The following is a 22,634-nucleotide window of genomic DNA, read 5'->3' on the forward strand; positions in this document are numbered from 1 at the left end:
GTTTCTTGATAATTAGTGTCCCCATGTTGTGCTTAGACTATCCTCCAAGTTTCGTGTCAATCCGAGACCTGGAAGACCAAATCGGGCAAGAATCCAAAAAGCCGACTTGTCGTCTCAGTAATTGATTTGGTCGATACTATTGGTCGATACTATCGACCAAATGTATCGACCAATAGAGTTGCTGTCAGCAACTTTTGCCTAGTTCTGATTCGTTTGATCTCCAATTGTTCTGATTTCTTCTCTAACCTTTCATATATGCTTGTTTAGAACTTTAAGGCTATTTGGGCCACTTGCTTGTGATCTTGGACCATTCTCTTCTCCGATTCAAGGTAAGGATAGTTATCGATATAATTACCTAAGATGTGAAATTTTGACTTGGTATCCCTAACTTAGTAAATATAGTTTCTATTTCATATTCTTATCATGTTAGACTTGCTACATATGTCTTTCAACAGTAGCTTTGTGTTTACATTATGTTATTTCAATGTCTTATCATGTTTATCAATTTCAATATATGATGACTTATGTCAATGTCATGAATTGAATGTTTATTATGATGTTGTATCTTGTGAACTAATATGATGAACTTGGGCATGTGATTGCTTAAGTATAACTTGGGATTGAGGGGTACCCTACTAGTGCTTCTGTCCTTGGACATCGGAGGGAATAGTATGGAATGTTCTCCGAAGGTGTCCATCGACGCTTCCCGGGTTATTGAATGACATACATAGGACTTGTCTAGATGTATGGCTAGGATGTCCCTATCATATCAGACCCGATTCGGAAGGGCATTGAGACCGAACAACCCGTGGTAGTGGTGTGGATTTGTGGGCGCTCAAGACCGGTATCCACTCCGTGAGAGGATATAAATTGCATTACGGTTACCCAAAAGGGGCCATGTATTGGTAGGGTTGCAAATGGCTAGACTTGGGCTCACGGGCGCTTAAGACCGGTGAAATGATCCGTGAGGGGACGTGAGAGCTTCCCATTTACCATTTGTGGGTGACCAATAGGGTTGATGAGTCCGGTGAGTAATATCCGTGACTCTAGTGTGAAGGATACCGAAAAGGATCCCGAGAGGGGAGGAATAGACGTATATGGAACTGACATGATATGATTAAGTAGATGACTTGCATTGGTCTAGGCTATACCTTGACATGCGCCAATAGTTAGACCAAACGGTAATGTGAGAGAGTGTTGACCGAAACCCCCAACCATGAATTCATCCGAGAGGGATGCAGGACCCATTTTCCCCCGATGATGAGAGACTGAGACTACCTAAAGAAGTATGGTGCTATGACTTAAAGCATGTCTACCATAGATGACCAGCATACTTAGAATAAAATCATATTGCATTATATGCCTCATATCATCTGCATCATGTTATGATTATCTTGTGGTTTATTTGTGGTGGAATAACTTCCTTGCTGAGTTCTTTTGAACTCATTCCTTTTCTGTTGCAATATTTTGTTAGGCTATTCTACAGGTGATTACTCTGATGGCACCCTCCCTGAGGAGGACCCGGATACCTCATACTACTATCCGGAGACTAGCTACATTGAAGACTTCGGTGACCATACCGAAGAAGATCACCCGGCGTACCAGGGTTAGCCCTGGAGTTTTATGGGAGCAGTCATGTTGGATCTCCATGGTCCTCAACTTTGAAGAGGACATATCCATTGTGGAGGAGACTTATGAGTAGTTACCCCTTCTTTTTGTGATAATTAAACTTAGGAGAATTGTAATAACTTTAACTTATCTTCATAACTTGAGACTTGTACTTAACTAAATTTTGACCTCACTTCCGCTTGGTGAAGGAGTGGATTCCGCCCACTGCCTTCTTAATTTATCTGATTTGATATTTATTTCCGCACTCTGATTATCCTTGATATCTTATTTCTGAATTCTATTTTATTGATTGTAGCTTAATATTGATTGTTCATGATTGTATTATTGTCGATGTGGCTGATGTGGTCTCTGAACTATGGATCTTCGGGGCTGTGGATCACATCCCGGGTATGCCAGATAGACTTGGCTTACATAACCCAAAATGCCATGATCTATCGAATGACTCATCCGAGGGGAGCAAACCTTGGATACGGGCGACTTCTGACGCGGATCTTCGAGCACTTCGGGGTCGACCTAGAGGGAGAGGAGGCTGTCCTGGTTAGGCAAGGCTGTACGCTAGGTCACCGATTGGTCGCTCAGATGCACTTACTGGGCGGACCAAACTCACCAGAGATGCCAGCCGAGCCGGAGGACATGGATGTAGAGGCTGTTGATGAGGATCATGCAAACTCGCCACCACCTTCCCAGTTCGAGACAGGAGGCACATCCGGGACTCAGGATACTTCGGAGGTCGCACCACCTTGGGCTAGAGGTCTGTTCACTCAGATGGACCAGTTCGAGCAGGGGCAGGTAGAGATGAGGGGCCAGATAGCAGAGTTCCTTGACATACTCCGCCAGATGAGACTAGCTCCACCACCACCACCACAACAGTAGATAGGCTTAGGTTTTGATTCAATCTGATTCAGTACTGACTTTAGGGTTTAGATATGTTTATTGTAGTTTTTATTCAGCACATGTTCATTTCCTATCATTTTGTAAAGTGTAGAGTACGCTCCATTTTATGTAAAGCTTTATCTTATTAATGAAAAACAGTTATGTTTTGTTGCACTTGTATTATTGTCTCTTATGCACTTTCTTGATAATTACCATGTGAGAATGTATTTCACTTGACTTATAGTAAGTTATTCAAAAAAAAGATTCACTTACTTTCTCAGTTTGTTTATAACGAAAGATGTTCTATTATTCACTCTAATTCTTTTGAATAACTTCTGGATCTATGACTCAGATTGCTCATCTAACACTTGTATTAAATATTATTGACTTCGTAAAACCAAGGCTCTGATACCACTCTGTCACACCCCACCCGCCGGTCCCGGTTACCCGCCCGACAACCCGTGGGTGCGATCCGTCACAAGATCCAAGGTTTTAGTCTATCAACAATATTTAAGACAAATAAAGATAATTAAGAGCAAAGACTATTCAATAACTGAATTAAATGAATTGCAGAAGTCCAAATACTCCAATAACAATAATAAAGGAAAGAAATAATGAATAAAATGAATAAAGGTTTCAGCGGAAGTAAACAAAAAGGTTATATCAATTTCTTCCCAGTTTCCTTTTCTAAATCTAAAAAGTGTTTTTCATGGATCTCAAGGTAAGGTGTTCTCCAATTCAACTCTATTTGCCGAGCAAACTTTCTGACCACCCTCCATCTTTGATCATCAATAGGTGCGATAAGCACACTCCATGCAGCTACAGGAGCTCCCGCACATGCTATTTCCATCTCCCATTGACAGTGCCACATCTTCTTCATACGGGATGGTTCCTTCATAGGAAACCAGTCCATCTTCCTGTAAAGTTCCTTCTTCAGTGCAGGCTAATAAACAAAAAAAAAATAAAGACATGAGTTCTAGAGAACTCAGTAAGAAACAATCACAATCCCATCAATTATCCAATAATGCCAAGATACATGAATAATATGAATGAATGCAAAATATGAATGATATTATGATTTCTAGCTATGCAGGTCTCTAATAGTCGACATCCTTTAAGTTATACACCAGCCCTCCTTTGGGTAAGTCTCATCACTCTGATCCGGCAAGGACTGGCTACCTCTGTAGGGATCCTGGGAAAAAGGGGAAAGTCCACACCTGGCTCTCAATTCCATGGCTGAGGGTTAAGTCAACACTCTCTTACCACGACCATTGGTAATGAGTACTAGCGCATGTCGGGGTTTCTAATCCAATGCAAGGTCATACTGGTTACATGTCTACATGAAGTCCAGATACATCCCCTATGGCACCAACCAATCTCAGTTCAGTATCCTTCACAACCTAGGAGAAAGAATCCTCACGGACTGGCTACCGCTGTTGGACTCCACTCCTTAACCCTATGGTCATCCACATATTATTGGGGTGGATGCTCTCATGATTCCTCACGACACCTGGTCCAATCCTTGGACATCCATGAGCCCTACCCTAACATATGCAACCCTACCATTTATATGACTAACAGTGGACCACAATGTCACATCACTGTCATCACGGGTCACTCGGTTTCAATCCCCCTACCGAAAGGGTAGTAGCATGTGGGGTACCTAACCATGTAAATCTAGACTCTACCTAAACAATGCCATCAAATAGTAAAGACAGTGCTGGAGACATCAGCAGGCATGTGTCCCATTCCACAGCCTTCTGATATCCCTAGCTAAGATATCCCAAAATAGATACATCATCCATCAGAACCATATACCAACTACCATCAATACATAACATTCATCATCAACACCATATGTATATAAGTAAGACAAACAACAGTAAAGTAATATGATTTCTATATAAGACATATAAACAGCAGCATATATAAAGAAATATGATTTCAAATATACACTAGATTAACCTATTATAAGTCTATTTAAGAGATAGGATGAATTGTCCTTACCTGCATATAATAAGATTGTCCGTAAAATGAAATCCGATACCAATTATATGACTTTTCTTTCAAACAGTGTTTACCTATATACAGGGTTACAGTAACATATAAGTTAAATGAATCAATTTGAATCAGAACCAAAAACCATTTGGTCTCTGTTTACCAGCCGGTCGCTTGGGCTGGTCGCTTAGGTTGAGCGACCGCCACTAGTGACCGCCCCAAAAACAATGAGTTTCAATCCGAAACTCAGGCCTCTGATTACTCATTTTCAAACTGGAATTCGAGTAATCTTGACCTAAGTCTCGAATCTAATACTCCCTAAGCCAAAAGGGTGAGGGAAAACTAACCATTACCATCAATAGATTACCCAGAACTCTCCCCTTGACTGGATTAACCTTCTCACGAAAACAGGGTTTCGTTTACGGTTAATTCATCTCAAGTAGATTAAAAAGAGAGTTAAAAATATCCAAGGGGGTAACCACAAAGACGTGGGGATGGGTTAATACTAATTTAACGGACAAAGAGAGTAAAGAACAAAGGATTAATTCATTACCTCACGCCAGAGAGTCAGAGAAGGAAAGGATTTATCTCCAAGTCACTGCCAGCACTCTAGAGTCTCTTTCGGAACTTCCCTGCAGCCGTCTAACCTCCCAAATAAGCAACCACGAATAAAGTATTTGTTAATTAGACGAGGTTTGCCTTTTATAGAAGTCAGGGGGCAAAATAGGGTAAAATTCCCGAAAACAGACCGGGCGGTCGCTCCAGTCGGTCGCTTGGTTTAATCGACCGCCACTAGCAACCGCCCCCATGTAATTTGCCATACAAGGGTGCTTTTGCTAGGGGGTTGATACCCAAGGCCAACCTAGCCCTAAAGAAGAGATGGGGGAGATCTTACCTTCATTCCGGACATCTCCAAAGAGCACTTGACTTCCAGAATTCCAAAATCCAACCAAGGCAGGCTCTCCAGATAAAGGATCCAGATCCATGGGTTCAGGGTATGGATCATGGACTTCAATCTGGACACTCCACAAGTTCACCCGACTAAACCTTCGGGTTCTCGGACCTGGAATACGGATCTTGGGTTAGAAATATGGGGGTTGTTACAGGCTAGTTCCTCGTCGACGTTTTGACATAGAGGATGAAGCCTACATGGTAACTCCTGAAGAGATCAATTGTGAGATGACTTCAGTCGATGAGCATGAACCGAAGAGCGTGCACGAAGCTCTTGCGGGGTCATGATCAAATGAATGGTTGAAAGCAATGAAGGAAGAGTTGGAGTCGATGAAAGTTAATCATGTCTGGGACTCGGTTGACTTGCGGCCAAGCGGAAAGGCAATTGGGAACAAGTGGGTTCTCAAGATCAAGAGAAAGGCAGATGGATCTATTGAGAGATTCAAGGCTCGTTTAGTGGCTAAAGGCTACACCCAATGAGATGGCGTTGATTATGAGGAAACTTTTTCCCCTGTGGTTAGGTTTGCCTCAATCCGCCTCATACTAGCCATTATTGCTCAGTTGGACTTGGAGCTTTATCAGATGGATGTAAAAACTGCTTTTCTCAATGGAGAACTTGAGGAAGAAATCTATATGGATCAACCTCAAGGCTTTGAAGCAAATGGACTTGAGCGCAAAGTGTGCAAGCTTAAGAAGTCCATATATGGCTTAATGCAAGCATCTAGACAGTGGAATGTGCGCTTCCACCAAGCTATGATGGAAAATGGGTTTTCCATGCTTGAGGAAGACCATTGTGTTTATACCAAGAGATCTGATGGTAATTATATCATTCTGACACTGTACGTAGATGACATACTTATGGCTAGCAATAGCAAGCAGCTATTGGAAACTATTAAGAAATGGTTGTCCTCTGTATTTGATATGAAGGACATGGGTGAAGCAAGCTATGTGCTTGGTGTCAAGATTGTCAGAAATAGGCAAAAGAGATTACTGGGTTTATCTCAAGAGACCTATATTGACAACGTCTTGACAAAATACCAGATGCACAACTGTAAACCAATTAATACTCCAGTGGAGAAGGGTTTGCATTTGAGCCTTGATATGGATCCTAAGACCCCAGAGGAGAAAACCAAGATGGAAAGAGTTCCATATTCCAGTGCAGTGGGTAGCCTTATGTATGCTATGATGTGTACTATGTCGTATATTTGTTATGCAATGGGTTTGGTTAGTCGGTACCAATCAAATCCAGGCATAGAACACTGGAAAGCAGTCAAGAGGATATTGAGATATCTCAGAGGAACGAGTAACTACATGCTATGTTACCAAGGATTGGATTTGCGGTTGGTTGGCTATAGCGACGCCGACTGGGTTGGAGACATTGATGAGCGCAAATCAACCTCTGGATATGCTTTCTTGCTGAATGGCGGGGCCATTTCGTGGTGTAGCAAGAAGCAGACTTGTACATCCCTCTTGACCATGGAAGCAGAGTATGTGGCATGCTCAGCTACGGTTCAAGAGGCTGTTTTGTTGAGGAGATTCCTTCGACATACTGGAATTGTGATGTCATCCAAAGAGGCTTCCCTTGTCTACTGTGATAGTATGGCGGCTCTTAGCTATGTCAAGGACCCCAAGTATCATGGGAAGACCAAACATATACAGTTGAGATATCACTTTGTTAGAGACATTATATCAAGGAAGAAAGTTGTACTTAAGCACATATCTACTAGTCAGATGGTAGCTGGCCCTCTTACCAAACCTATAGCCAAGGATGTTTTTATTTCTCATGTAAAATCCTTGGGCTTGTGTAGATTGTGACTTACTTTTGTACTGAGACTTTCTTATTATTGAGTAATATGAGTTCTTTCCAGCATTTATTTTATTCACTTTCTGTGTGATTGTGTTACTTCTAGCATAAAACAAGATATGTCAATAGGGAAGAGAATGGCTCACTCACACGAGCATTCGCCTCTGGCGCCTTGGAGGCTAGCAGAGATGAGACAGATTGTGAATGACTTTGTGTAGGGCAATTCATAATCATGATGTCGCCTTGATTTGGTATCAAGATGAGTTTCTCTATTGTGAAGAGAATTGACATGAATGTTCCCACTATTCATGTTGCCTATAGGAGCAAGGTGCGAGTACTTTATGTGGCGCTAGGGTGGCGACAATAAAGAAACTCGGGTTAGGCGCAAGAGGTTGCGACTAGACTAAGACTTGTATGGTGTTGAGATGTACATACGTTCTATTGTATATAGAATGCTCCACCATAGCACATATATTATACTATGTGTGCTTAGCGATCATTGGAAATGAGAGGATGGATCCCTGCTCCTCTTATTGTGTGAGTCCTGGACTTTATGGTCCGTTAGTGTTCTTAGTGACTTTCGACGACATCATGAAACAAAGGATTGATGTGGCTACTTTGGGGTGTTACTTATGGTCATGATAGATTCGACCTAAGGGGGCACTACCAAGAAAGGAGTCAATCCTAAGTGTAGTGATGGTCTGGGGCGAAAGGAAAGGTTTGATTCAACTGCACCCTAAAAGTGTTTGTTGGCGCCAACTGTGAAACCCAGCCCTAACCTTAACCCGGATACTCTTTTGTCTGTAGGTCCGAAGACCCGAAGTAGAAGTGAAAGTCAACTATGGGCCATATCAGTAGAAGATATAGTGTTCGACTCCGAACCTATGGAGATTGAAGATGATGCCCCATACTTGAAGACAGTGTTGGATATAGAAAAGAGACTACACCTTGATGAAGAGAAGATTGATTGATGACCATAGAGCTTGGTGGGATATGATTTAAAGCCATTTTTCCATGCTAGGTAAGTTAGAGGATATGTGTTTAAAGTTTCGTTTGATTCCGAGTAGTGGAAGGCCCTCAAATCCCTGACTTTGGATTTGCTGTCTACCTGGGTCGACTGCTTGGGTCGATTGAGCCAGGTCGACTGAGCCAGGCTACCCAGCCAATCGACCCAAAGATGCTGAACTCGAGCAGAATCTTCTGTTTAGGTTATATTGCAATATATACCCCATGACTTCGTGATTTTAGTATCCCTAGCCTCCAAAAGTGTAGAAGAAGATCTAATCTTTCAAACTTGCTAGTTCTCTCTCTTGTTCTTCAATCAAAGGTTAGTATTCAATCTTTTGTGTTCTTGATTCATTCTTTCCATGATCACTCTCATCTCTGAACTGAGATTATGATGAAGATGCTGCAACCTTGTAGTCATATCTTTACAATCTCTTTTCATTCTCTTGTGCCATGATCATCTTATTCATTCTTAATATGATTTTTATGATTTCTTCTTAAATTATGATCATATTCTTATTTTGATTTATTCTAGCATTGTAGATGCCTCTCTATGATTATTCATACCTCTGATTTACTGTGTTCTTGTACTAGAATGAGACCTTATCATCTCTAGTTCATCTCTTTCATTCATAGCATGTTTCCAATGAAAACCATGATATTTACCACAATAGAAACTATGATTTCAAATTAGTAAGTAATGGTTTTAATAGTTGTTTGATGTCTAAATAATGCTTTTTAGTCTTAGACTACTGTGTTAGACATTCTCTCCAAGTTTCGTCGCATTCCGGATTGTGTAGCATAGGTTTCGGATCAAGATTCTCTTTTTGGATTCGGATTTGCTCTTGGGTAGACTGCTGGTCGACTGACTCAGTCAACCTAGCCAATCAACCCGCAATGACAGAATTGGATTTCTTCATCTGTTTTGATTTGATTGATGCTTATTCTTTTAGGACTACTTCCTAATGATTGTGTGATGCTATTCTAGGGTTTATTTGCTAACTTTGGATTCATCCTCTTGTCCGTCCGGAATATATTCGAATCTATTTAAGGTAAGGAAAGTTGTTACCATATTAACATAGATTCATAGATTTAGTTTCTAATTTTGGAACTACTTAGATTTGCTACTGTTATGTTAGTTTCTATTATGATATGAATGATGTAAGTATAGTAGGATCTTATTTCCTTATTTACTTTATGTACTTGGATCATGTATGAATACTTATTCATGTATGCTGCTCATTATTTCAATATTGTCTTATTATACTCTTTCATATGATGAGCTATCTGTCGTGGATGACATGACTGAATTATGATTGTGAATGTTTAGGTATGATTTGGGATTGGGGAATGTCCTTTTGACATTTCTGTCCTTGGACTTCATTGGGGTAGTATGGGATATTTCCAATGTTGCCCTTTGACATTTTCCCGGATTATTGGTTTTCATACCTAGGACTTGTCTAGCAGTGTTTGGCTAGGATATTCCCTGAATCAGACCCGATTCGGAAGGATATTGAGACCGAACGACCCGTGGTAGCAATGGGGATTCATGGGCACTCAAGACCGGTGAGTTATATCAGTGAGGGGACATGAATCACATTGTGGGGGCCATTTATGGGTAGAGTTGCATATGGATAGACTTGGGCTCATGGGCATTCAAGACCGGTAACCAACCCGTGAGAGGACATGAGAGCTTCCCGTTTACTATATGTGGATGACCTATAGGGTTGATGAGTCCATATTTGAGAGAGTCGGATACGCTGACTCTAGTGTGAAGGATATCGAAAAGGATCCCGAGAGGGGAGGAATGGACGTATCTGGATTTGAGTTGATGTAACTAAGTAGATGACTTGCATTTGGCTAGGCTTTACCCTGACATGCGCCAGTACTTAGACCAAATGGTGATGTGAGAGAGAGGTGACTTAACCCCCAGCCATAGATTGTCCGAGAGGGATGAAGGACCCTTTGCCAACCGAGGATGAGTGAATTGAGACCTACCCAAAGAAGTATGGTGCTATGACTTAAAGCATGTATGCCTATAGAGACCAGCATATATAGAGTTAGATTCATACATGCATTGTCTGTCTCATATCATATCACATTATGCTTTGTTTATGCGATTGTGTTATTTGTGCTATTATGGAATTACTTGCCTTACTGGGTTTCTTTTGAAACTCACTCCTTTTGTACAACATTTTTTGTTAGACTATTCTACAGGCATTGATGACTATGAAGCGCAATATGAAGTCGCAAGGTGTTGGCAACTATGAAGATTATATTGAGGATTCCTCGAGTGGTCTCACTTGTTACCAAGATTAGCCCTACTGTGGAGTGGGAGCGTATGAGCTTGATTGATGAAGTTTATGTTTATGAAGACGTTCTTTACAAAGTAGATTAGACTTTAGTTTAGTTTGATTTTATCTTTCCTCTTATCTTAGAACCAGTTGTAATTTCCTTTGACTTTCGATCTACATTCCGCTGTACTCGTGGAGTGAGATTCCACCTCACTCTACATTTGATTTTATATATCTATTGGTATCATTTCCGCACTCTGATGATTATCTCGTTACTTTACTTTGATTCATTTGAATAATATTGTTAACCTTGATTTAGTCTTGTTCTTGATTATAGTATTGTGAATGTGGGAGGTTGATTTACTAGATACTGGATCTTGTGGACTATGGATCACACACTCGGGTATGCCAGATAGGGTACCGGCTGGGTGGATGTGACACCAACTGTATGTGTTACAGTAATGAACATTTTATGGACAAGAAGGTGATCTCTTAGAGGGATCGAGATACCTTTAGTCTGGTGAGTTTGAAAAAACCTAGGACACTATGTTATATTAATGCTTATTTGATATGTTTCTTTGAGTGATGTGCCATTCTGGCCTTTTGGGAAGGTTTCTAGTTTGGGGCTCACACGTGCAAGTATATCACCGATCGCACAACCCATTTTTCCACTATGACTTGTGGATGTTAGTGTCTGGGACACAGGTGGTCTATGTATCGGGGATACATAGCGAAGAGATCAATATATATATATATATATATATATATATATATATATATATATATATGTATGTATATCTGGGATATACATGTATGTCTGGGACACAAGAGGTCTATGTATCTGGGATACGTAGCAGAGAGATTGAATGTGTATATCTAGGATATACATGTGTGTCTGGGACACATTGAGAGATTAACACTTGCCCTTGTGCAAGTGGGAGATGTTGGAATTTATTAATATAATTAATAAATTAAATGCCCAAGGGCAAATCTAGAAACTCACAATTAGGGCGGTTACAGAATATAGGTTATATATTTGTAACCACCACATCACGTAAGTGTGATTTCATTTGTATGAGAGTTTTTCCAGAAAATGGCAGCTCCCATCTCTCTCTCTCTCCGTTTCTCCAAGAAACGCAGGAAGGAGAAACTCATTGGAGGTTTCCTTCCTTTGCTTTAGATCACTCATCCATCATTTTTTTCCACAAGGCATTTGGGTTGAGAATCCAGGTAAGGATCTTTCCCATCAATTAATCAATTTGAAATAATTGGAGTATTACCTACAGTTTCATTCGCCGATAGGATCGTGAGTTAGAAGCTAATCTAAAGTTGCAGGAACATAAACCCAAGGCGAAGAAGATGAAGATTGAAGAAGAAGAAGAGCCCATGGAAGAATAGAACAGTTTTTTTATTTTTTTATTTCTGATGTAATACTTTTATACTTACTTTAGTATTTTATCTACTCTTCCATATTTGGACCTATAGAGTTATTTTCTGCTACACACTATAGGTTTTATCTCTGGATTATACTCGAGATATTTCGAGATTATTTCCTTTGATTGATTAATAAAGGTAAACATTGATTATTTCTTGCTCATGATTGTGTTATTGCTGAAAGAATGCAAAGAAAAACTCTAATTTTGATAAGTAGGTTGCTTACCTTGATGGGTAAGTCTTATGTATTTATAAATAAACATGGCTGTTGTACAAGATTCGTTTACAATATTTAAATTTGAATTCAAAATTAAAAACTTGAATTCAAATTAAAAAACTTAGAATTCAAAAGTTGAATTCAAAAACTTGAATTCAAAAATCAAATTCAAACCATAACAGATCCGTTATAGTCTTTCATCCCCCCTCAAACTCTGCATTGGCAGGTGCAAGAGTTTGTCTCTATGCTTGAAGAAAGCTTGTGATGTTAAGCCCTTAGTAAACACATCTGCAATTTGATCATCTGACCGAACAAAGTGCACTTTTATGGTGTTGTTCTGAACCAAGTCTCGGACAAAATGATAGTCCACTTCTATATGTTTTGTGCGAGCATGTAGCACTGGATTTGCAGCCATTTGTGTTGCAGACACATTATCACAATAAATGTCCATTCCTCTTGGAAGTTGTACTTGCAAATCACGTAGAACATAAGAAATCCATAGTAATTCAGATGCTGAGACAGCAAGGGATTTGTACTCAGCTTCCGTACTTGATCTAGATACTGTAGGTTGTTTCTTGGAAGACCATGATAACAAATTATCCCCAAGAAAAGTGCAAAACCCACTAGTTGATCGGCATGTGTCTGGACATCTTGCCCAATCTGCATCAGTGTAAGCAGCTATGAAAGAAAGTTGGGTTGGTTTCAAGAGAACACCAGCACCAATAGTGTGCTTGACATAACGTAAAATACGTTTTGCTGCTTGTAGATGATCTTCTGTGGGAGATTGCATGAACTGACACACTTGATTGACTGCATAGGAGATATCTAGTCTAATGATCGTCAGATATTGTAAGGCTCCTACTAATTGTCTGTATGGTGTTGGATCAGGTAGGGGATAACCTGTTGTTGATGATAACTTTGTTCCAACAGCAATTGGGGTTGTGCATGGCTTTGAAGTCTCCATTCCTGTAGACATTAATAAATCAATGGAGTATTTACTTTGAGTGAGTAAAAGACCATCTGAACTTCGATTAGCCTCAATTCCCAAGAAGTAATGCAAGTGCCCCAAATCTGTCATTGCAAATTCTTTGCTCAGGCTTTGAATAACCTCTTGAATTGCAGCTTCATTGACTCCTGTCAATATTATATCATCTACATATAACAGCAATACTATCATTGTACCTTGGGTTTTGCATGTAAACATGGAAGAATCCACCACGCTTTGCTTGAAACCTTCTCCTTGTAGGTATGTTTTGAATCTGTGAAACCAAGCTCGTGGAGCTTGCTTGAGACCATAAATTGCTTTTCGTAGATGACAAACATGGGTTGGTTTAGATGTGGAAACATACCCCTGTGGTTGTTCCATGTAAACATCTTCTACTAAGTTGCCATTCAAGAAGGCATTTTTCACATCAAGTTGATGTATTGGCCATGACTTTGAGAGTGCAACGGTTAATACTGTCCTAATGGTGGTTGGCTTTACAACTGGACTAAATGTTTCATGAAAGTCCACTCCTGCCTGCTAGTTGAACCCCTTGGCAACTAAGCGTGCCTTGTATCTCTCAATGGAACCATCACTTTTTGTCTTGATCCTGTACACCCACTTACAGCCTACAATATTCATACCCTTGGAATAAGGTACCAAGTTCCAAGTCTGATTGTCTATCAAGGCTTTGTATTCTTTTTGCATTGCATCAATCCACTTTGGGTCTTTTGAGGCTGATTTGTAGGTTTTAGGTTCAGTTGGGATGTTGGAGATGGTGGTAAGAAAGGTTTGAGGTATTGGGTGTCTAATAGTGAGTAAAGAGAGAGGGGGTTTTGGTTTGGCGGAATTGGTTTTACTCCTAGTAATCATAAGATGAGATGGTTGGGGCTGTGGTTGGTCTATTGTTGGTGAGGATTGATTAACATCGTGGGTTGTATTTTCCATTGATATGGCTGGTGATGATGTTGTAGGGGTTGTTTGTGATGGTTGGTTGCTTGAAATAGGTGAAGAAGAATGTGAAGTGAGTGGAGGCACATTTGGTGGGGTGTGTGGGATGAAAACAGGTAGAGAAATAAGTTCGATTTGGTGGTTTGTTTGATGATTGATGTGATGGGGGATTTGAAAAGGGAAATTCCTTTTCTTCAAAAATAACATGTCTGGATAAATATACCTTGCCAGTGTCCCTATCTAAGCATCTATAACCCTTGTGATAGAGACTGTAACCAAGAAAGACACAAGCCTTAGACTTTGGCAATAATTTGTCTTCTCTGTAGGGTGTCAAGTTGGGGTAACAAAGGCAGCCAAAAACTCTCAATAAACAATAATCTGGTTTGAAGCCAAATAGTGCTTCATGAGGAGATTTTCTCTGCAATACTGGTGTTGGTAACCGTTTTATTAAATAGACAGCAACAGTAAAGGCTTCTAACCAATATGCTTTGAGCATGTGAGCTTGGAATAGAAGGGATAAACCCATCTCTGTAATATGTCTGTGTTTTCTTTCTGAAACTCCATTTTGTTTTGGAGTATGAGGACATGAAATCCTGGATACAATGCCACATTCATCAAGATAGTTTTTGAAAGCTCCCCTTGTTAACTCTAAGGCTCCATCACTTTGAAAAAATTTAATAGAAGTAGAAAGCAAGTTTTCAGCCATATTTTTAAAATGCTTGAAACAATGAATTGCATCAGATTTAAATCGCAGAGGATAAAACCAAGTAAATCGACTGAAATCATCAAAAAAAATAATATATGAATTGAATCCACTAATTGACAAAATTTTAGTGGGACCCCACAAATCACAATGAATAAGCTGTAATGGTTGAGCAGTTCTACTAACTGAAATAGAAAAGGGTAATTTGTGATGTTTGCCAAGTTGGCAAGCGTCACAAATTTTATTGGATCTAAGTGTTTCAAAGGAATTAAATAAGACACTATTTCTCAAATGAGTAAGTACCGCAGAAGAAGGATGACCAAGCCGGCGATGCCAAATATCAAAAGGAGCTTTATTTCCATAAAGAGCCAAAGGAGGGACAACATTGGCCCAGAAAGAATACAATTTATCTTTGACTGGACCCTTCAGCAGAGTGATGCCTGACTCCAAATCCTTAACACAGAAACCCCATGCAAAAAAATTCAACAGAACAATTATTGTCAGATGTAAGTTGAGAAATGGAAATTAAATTCTTTTACAATTGGGGAACTATTAGTATGTCATTAAGAGATAAATGATTTAAATTTGTTTTCAAAGTTGAGGAGCCTATATGAGTTATAGGGAGTTTCTTACCATCACCAACTGAAACCTGATCTTCTCCTTTGTAAGTGGCAAATTGCTGTAGCATGGCTGGATCAAATGACATATGGTTGGTAGCACCTGAATCCGGTATCCACTGTGCATCATTCTGTGGTGTAATGTGTTGGGTATTTTGGATACCATGTAAGCCAGCATAAGGAATGTGAGGTGGTGGATTAGGATTATTTCGGCGCTGGGCATAACGGAAATAGCATCTATTGGCCGAATGACCTTGCTTAGCACATATTTGACATTTGAAGGAATTAGTATTAAAGGTGTTTTGGTTTGGTCGGTTATAAGAATTTTGAGATCTTGGAGGGCCATTTGATGAATTTCGAAAATCAGATCTAGGTGGGTTTCGGTTGTTGGGTGGATAGGAATTAATACTATTATTAGGCCGATTAAATTTAGGCTGATCTGTAACAAGTAATGCAGTAGGGGAATGGGAATCAATTAAGATTGATTGGGTGTTCCCATAGCCACGGCGTAACCGTTGCTCATGAGCAAGTAGTTTGGCCCTTAGGTCGGTAAAGGTAACGGGTGGAGTAATATTTTCCACAGTAATGATGAAAGTGAGATAATCCGAACCAAGACCATTTAATGTATATGCTACCAAGTCAGAGTCATTTACCTTGTCATTGATTGCCGCTAAGGAATCAACGATGGACTTAATTTTGTGAAGATAGTCCGTAATTGTGCTTGTTCCTTTATTGATCATCTGCAATTCACTGCGAAGATAAGTCCTTTGAGCAGTGGACTGTTGTTGGAAAAGTTGTGCAAAAGAATCCCATACATCTTTCGCTATTTGAAGGCCAAGAATATGAGAAGAAAGAGACGGTGTGAGGGTGGCATTGATGTATAATGCTCGAACAAAATGATCATTCTTTCTCCAGGTTTGAAATGCTGGATTCGGCGTTTGAGTTTCTCCAGTACTGATAGTTTGATTTAGCATTGATCCAGTACCATCAAGATGATGCATAAGACACAGGTAATAAAAATGGATTCTAATTGTTCTCTCCACATGAGATAATTTGCTCCATCAAGCTTGACAAAAACAAGGTTGGAGAGATTGGTAATGGGGAATGGAGTGTTAGCAGTGGCCATTGAAAATGTAGTGTTTTGGGGGAAAAAAAAATCTCAAAACCTTAGCTCTAATACCATGAAAGAATGCAAAGAAAAATTCTAATTTTGATAAGTAGGTTGCTTACCTTGATGGGTAAGTCTTATGTATTTATAAATAAACATGGCTGTTGTACAAGATTCGTTTACAATATTTAAATTTGAATTCAAAATTAAAAACTTGAATTCAAAAGTTGAATTCAAAAATTGAATTCAAAAACTTGAATTCAAAAATCAAATTCAAACCATAACAGATCCGTTATGGTCTTTCAATTGCGTTATATGGTTATATGATTTCCCTAGACTTTACCGTGGACTTGTGGAATCACACCTTCGGGTACCGCGGTTAGGGTACTGGCTGGGGTGACATGACAATCTTAGGAAGGTTTTCCCACACTAGGACAGCATCAACACATCACACATTACATGCAATATCTGGAAATTCATAATTTGGAGGGCACAAAAATCATTCCCCAAGTTAGGGTCTCAACCCAAGAGTTCAATTGGGGTTTTTGCCCTAAATCCAATTAAATGAATCCATTGCTATCCTAATGGGATGAAACCCTTAGGGCTTTACTCAATTTACCAATTAATCACATAATTACACCCCTATACAGTGGTTAAACATTTAGCTCTAGTACTTTAGGGTATCACAACAGAGGCCATATCATAAAATCAGGGTTTCATTCAATCAAGGGCAATTTGGGCATTTCAATACCATTAATTAATTTAGAACATATCAATTTCATTATGCTGGAACAGGAGCCATGAAATCAGAGTTGCCCTAATTATGAATTGATTGCAAATAGTCCTTAAACAACAAAATTGCATTCTGGTCCTCACTTAAACATCATTTCCTTTATAAGTATAGATTTTGATAATGGTTTTAACATGCTTCTCATACCTACTTCATACCAAATTCGAGCATGGGGTCTCCACACACTGCATACATCAAATTCTATAAGAGAAGAAGCCCAAAAGTAAGACTCAAAGCCCTTTGATTTGAGACCAAATTGAACCCTAGAATTCACTTCCTCTTCTCTTTTTCTTCTCCAACGTTCACTCTTTCTTAATCTGTAGGTATAAACCCCAAATTCGTACTCTTCAAGTCCTTAAAACCAGCTTGGGTGGGTTCCCTTGCCCACTATGTTTCCAAAATGACATTTTCACCCTTTATGTCTATAATTCATATTTAGGCATCACTAAGGGGTTCTTAATTAGCACATGGGCATATTCTTATGCCTAATTAATATTGTATGCCAAATTAGTCATATGGGGTGTCATTAGTGTAGGAACTGTGTGGCCCACACTTGTCATTATACTACTTGCACATTCACATTGGACATTTGTAAGGTTATTTTGATTATATGTGGCATTTATTGTTTATGATAATTTATGAGGTTATTTGGTCCATTGGATTGTTTGGATTGTTTTTATGGATGATTATCTGGTTTGAACCGCTTTGTAGTCCTTGATTTGACCACATCCATCATAATGTATTATTGTGTAAATATACGTTGTTGGACTATGATGGGTTTGAGGGATGCAAGTTAAAATTGTTCAAATTATGGGAAATTTGAGGACTAGTCTTTCTATGGTTGGTACACTTTGAATCTGTAGAGTCTATCCATGTCAAGATTATGTGTATGTTCAGTGTTGATCTTAGTGACTAGTGCTCCATTGCTAGTGACTTGACAATTATGAAAGTATACGCGTACCTACAAACTGCCTTTTGAAAGGATTTATGGATAAAGTGGTTTTGCAAATTTATTTTTATATATTGATAAAAAATTATTTATTTTCTTCTTTATTTTTGCAAAACCAATTTTGTTTTGTTTTATATAATGTCAGTTCTATAATTTTGTTCCCTAATTCTTTTGGGGACTTTTTAGTAATTGTCAAGGTAAACTTTAAAGGCATTCTGAATATGAGCATTAGTGATCTAGCATCTCACTTAAGATGGATTTTATGACTGGTCATCTCCACCCTAAAGATATAAATATCTCAAGGTCACACAAGCAAATGGATCTTAATCTTTAGAAGCTCAAAATACCAAATGATGGTATACATGTCCAGTTGAGGTGAGCATCCTGATTGCTTGTGAGATCTTTGACATCATACGTGTTTCATATTATAGTGATCATCTTCAAGTTTCATCCTTCACGTTGTTTTGCTTTAGCGGTGCAAGACCCTTTTTTTTTTTTTTTCTTTTAACATCATTACTACAAGATTGGGATATATCTTCAAAGAGATATGTTAATTCTATAATGATTTTGTCAAATTGTAATTTCTTATTTTATAAATTAATAATTTTGGTTCTACGTTTTAGCTAGTTTTTCTAATAATTAGGGTCTTAATTAAGCCAAGGCCCATTGAGGGGCATGCTGGTCATTGTACCCTCTAGGGACGTTTTAGTCATTTTTACTTTTGTTTTTTATTTTATTCTCTTATATGAATTATATCTACTTAATTAAGCCACTAACACCTACTGGGCCCACGACACCTCGGGCCATACATCAGGCTTCAAGTATAAACACCAGAGTTCAGACCCTGACATTAGCCTTCGGGCTTTAGGGTTTCTACTGTTGTGCCTACTCTTAAAATATTAATATTAAATTCTATTAAAATAAAAATAAAATTCTTGCTGACCATAGCTTCATCTTAGTTGGCCGTATGGGATTCTGGTCTCTGGAGGAGCCTTCACCTATAGACTCCAAAAGTTTAAATTAAACGAAGTTTCTAGAAATTGGCTATTACACTCGCCCAACTACAGTTCTTTTATTTGTCTGTCAAATTAGAGAACTTGTAACAAACATCTTAACCTATATTGAAACGAATCAACATACTTTGCAGGTATAGCTATTAATTCATTATACAGCTGTGGGAATTATTATGCACTCCCTCATCGTATTTTTAGGTTTTCGAATACCACTTGTCATTCATTCCTTGAAAATTTTAATTGGTCGAGACATTTGGTGCGAGCAACAGATCTTAGGTTCTAGATAGGAGTAAATAAATTTTAGGCTCAATCTAATCATCACTTGGCATAATACTTAGGACCTTCGTTAATTAGAAATCTCTTTCCAAATTGCCAGCTTAAACAGGCTTACAATTAAAATAAGAATGAAGTGAACCACCATTCAGAAAATCTCCCATATTAGTGGTGGCAGTGTTATTGAACCGAAAACTGTTATTGATCGATCCTTCAAATTAACAAACACCTAGTTATTATTAGGCTCTTTTTGGTATTAATTATCATCCTCAATTATGAGATTTTTTTATTATTTTAAATTGTTTGGCATCTATTATCATACTTTTTCAGTTTTATTTTTATTTAAATTATTATCAGTTTTATTTTTATTTAAAATAATAAAAAATTTGGACCAAATCCATAATAAACGTTTTGTCTATAATAAATTATGGTAAGAATTTAAGTTTTATGATTATTTTAAATTATTATCAGTTTTATTTTTATTTAAAATAATAAAAAATTCTAAAATCCATAATAAACGTTTTGTCTATAATAAATTATGGTAAGAATTTCATTCTCTTCATTTATGCACAAGTTTACTTAAAATTTTATGGTTAAGATGAGGGTAAAATAGTCAATAAACATTCTTTATAAAAATCATACTTTTTCCTTCTTTTATCACTTGTTCACTATCATTTACTTACAATTTTTTATTTTGATACCAAACTTATTTTTCATTCCATAATTTATTTTCGATAAAATTCACCAAACCATTTTTCATTCTTGACCAATAATGAATTCTTATACTTATTTCTTTTAAATACGTATAATAGAGAATGAAAATTGATACCAAAAAGATCCTTAGCCTATTACATATTAGAGAGAAAGACAAATTTTTTTACATATGGTTTCATAACGATACATGTTCTTTAAATGGTTTATGTGTCTCTCTTCCCCTCACAAATCGGTCTAAGAGAAAATTTGGACCAAACAAGGATTTAGAATGGGTCAATCTCTGTCCACTTTCCAACCATAACTCCAAAAAATGAGATCTTACTTTAGTGGAGCATCTGATGTGGTGGTGTTTGTGTTGTCCATCATCAGTTGCATGTCACGTTCATTTTATTAAATTTTAGCCGTTCAAAAGGGAAAACATGGTTTAAATCATTTTAAAAACTGATTTTATGTTAATGTTGGTTAAATGTGCACATAATGTTTTGATTGAGATTTAACAAAATTCGGGTGGCGTGACATACGATAGACACCACCATGTCAGATGCACCACTGAAGCAATATCGCAAATAATGCTCACAAAAATAACGATTTCACTCCAAGAATAGCCCCTTTACATCTCCTCTTTAATACTATATAATCAATCATTCTCTCCTCCTACAGTGTAGTACTCATCTAAGTTTCATAATCAGGAAAGCAAGAAGAAGAAACCCACCACAGCCAAAGAAGAAGCAGAATTCAAAATCGGTGATGACAAAGTCTTCTCAGGCTTTTCTCGTTGCTGCCCTTTTCTTTGGCCTTCTTGGGCTGGCCTATTGCCAGGACTTCACTGTTGAGGGAAAGGTGTACTGCGACACCTGCCGTGCACTGTTCGAGACCAGACTGAGCAAACCCATGGTTGATGCACCTGTGCAACTCGTATGCAGAAACCGTGAGAATGGCACCATCTCTGTCACCGTCGACGGTGTCTGTGACAAAAACGGGGCATACAAGATCACAGTGGATGGAGAACACGAAGACGATATCTGTGAGATGACTGTGTTGAACACCACTGTAGCTAACTGCGACCAACGTGTCCCTGGAAAGGATCGTGCCCGTGTTGTTCTCACTTCCAACAATGGAGTCGTCTCCAGAAATCGCTATGCCAACCCATTGGGTTTCTTGGCAAAGGAACCTCTTGATGACTGCCCTAAAGTTCTCAAGGAGCTTGGTCTCCTCCCCATTGTTGAACTTACCAGCTTATAAGGGTCTCATACACTTCTCCTGAATAAAACAATCTAATCCCTTGCATCCATCTGTGAGCCTGACATAGCTGAAGAGATAGAAGCACATCCACTAATTCATTGATTTCCCAATGAGAAGACAATAAAATCAGCAACTTCTCTAAGGGCCTGTTTGGTTACATGAATCCAGAGATTTCAAATCTCTGGATTCATGAATCTGAGAATTATACCCGTTTGGTTGTAAAAATCTCTAGATTCATGAAATCTAGAGATTCACCTTTTTACACTAAAAACGTGAATCTGTAGATTTATGGGTAAGGGGTGAAATCCAGAGAATTCAAAAAAGCTATACATTTGCACATTCACAAAATTCACGTCGATCAAATAGTTTTTTAGGATGAATCCACATATTTCATTCCACAACCAAACATCTAATTTTATAAATTATAACTCCATAGGCTTGAAATCTATAGATTTGAAATCTCTAGATATTTGAAATCTCCAGACTCATGTAACCAAACAGGTCCTAAAGTTCTCTTCCTACTCTTCCTTGTCCATTTCCAATGGCTTTTAAAGAGCATAATTTTAATTGGAGTAGGATAGAGCATATGCTATTCCAAATAGAAGAATGGGGAAAATATTTCCTTTTAAGAACCTGAGCCCAAATAAAATTTGGTCATTGATAAGTCTCCAACCTTATCTGGAACAGCAAAAGAACCAAAACTAAAGGAGGGAAGTTGGGAAAGGATAGATTGAACCAAGACATGCCTTCTCAAAACTCAAACAGTTAGTTGAGTGTCTAGATTGTACATGGTCAAGAAGAAAATTAAAATCTTTCATTTTAGAATTATAATGGAATAGACAAGTGTTGGGGATACAGATGCACAACTATAAATGAAGAAAAACGCAAGCGAAATACACACGAGGAATTTAACGTGGTTTAGCAAAGCTGCCTATATACACTAGAGAAAAATAATAAGTTACATTATTTCTAAAAGACCTTACACCATTCTCATACCTCACAAAGTGCTGCCCCTTGCTTGCCTCCAATCCCTATAGGATGAGTTCCCCACTCCTCTACAGAGATAGATTCATCTAAGTAATCCCAC

General features: G+C 38.4%; 1 pseudogene; it reads left to right on the top strand.

Annotated features, from left to right (window-relative positions):
• The first annotated feature begins 21,052 nt into the window (after window positions 1–21,052).
• Window positions 21,053–21,547, top strand: LOC149022345 (olee1-like protein pseudogene; annotated as a pseudogene).
• Window positions 21,548–22,634: the final 1,087 nt, after the last annotated feature.

Source organism: Hakea prostrata, chromosome 3 (assembly GCF_041222555.1).
Source record: "Hakea prostrata isolate BN-2017 chromosome 3, UWA_Hpros_2, whole genome shotgun sequence".
Taxonomy (NCBI): domain Eukaryota; kingdom Viridiplantae; phylum Streptophyta; class Magnoliopsida; order Proteales; family Proteaceae; genus Hakea; species Hakea prostrata.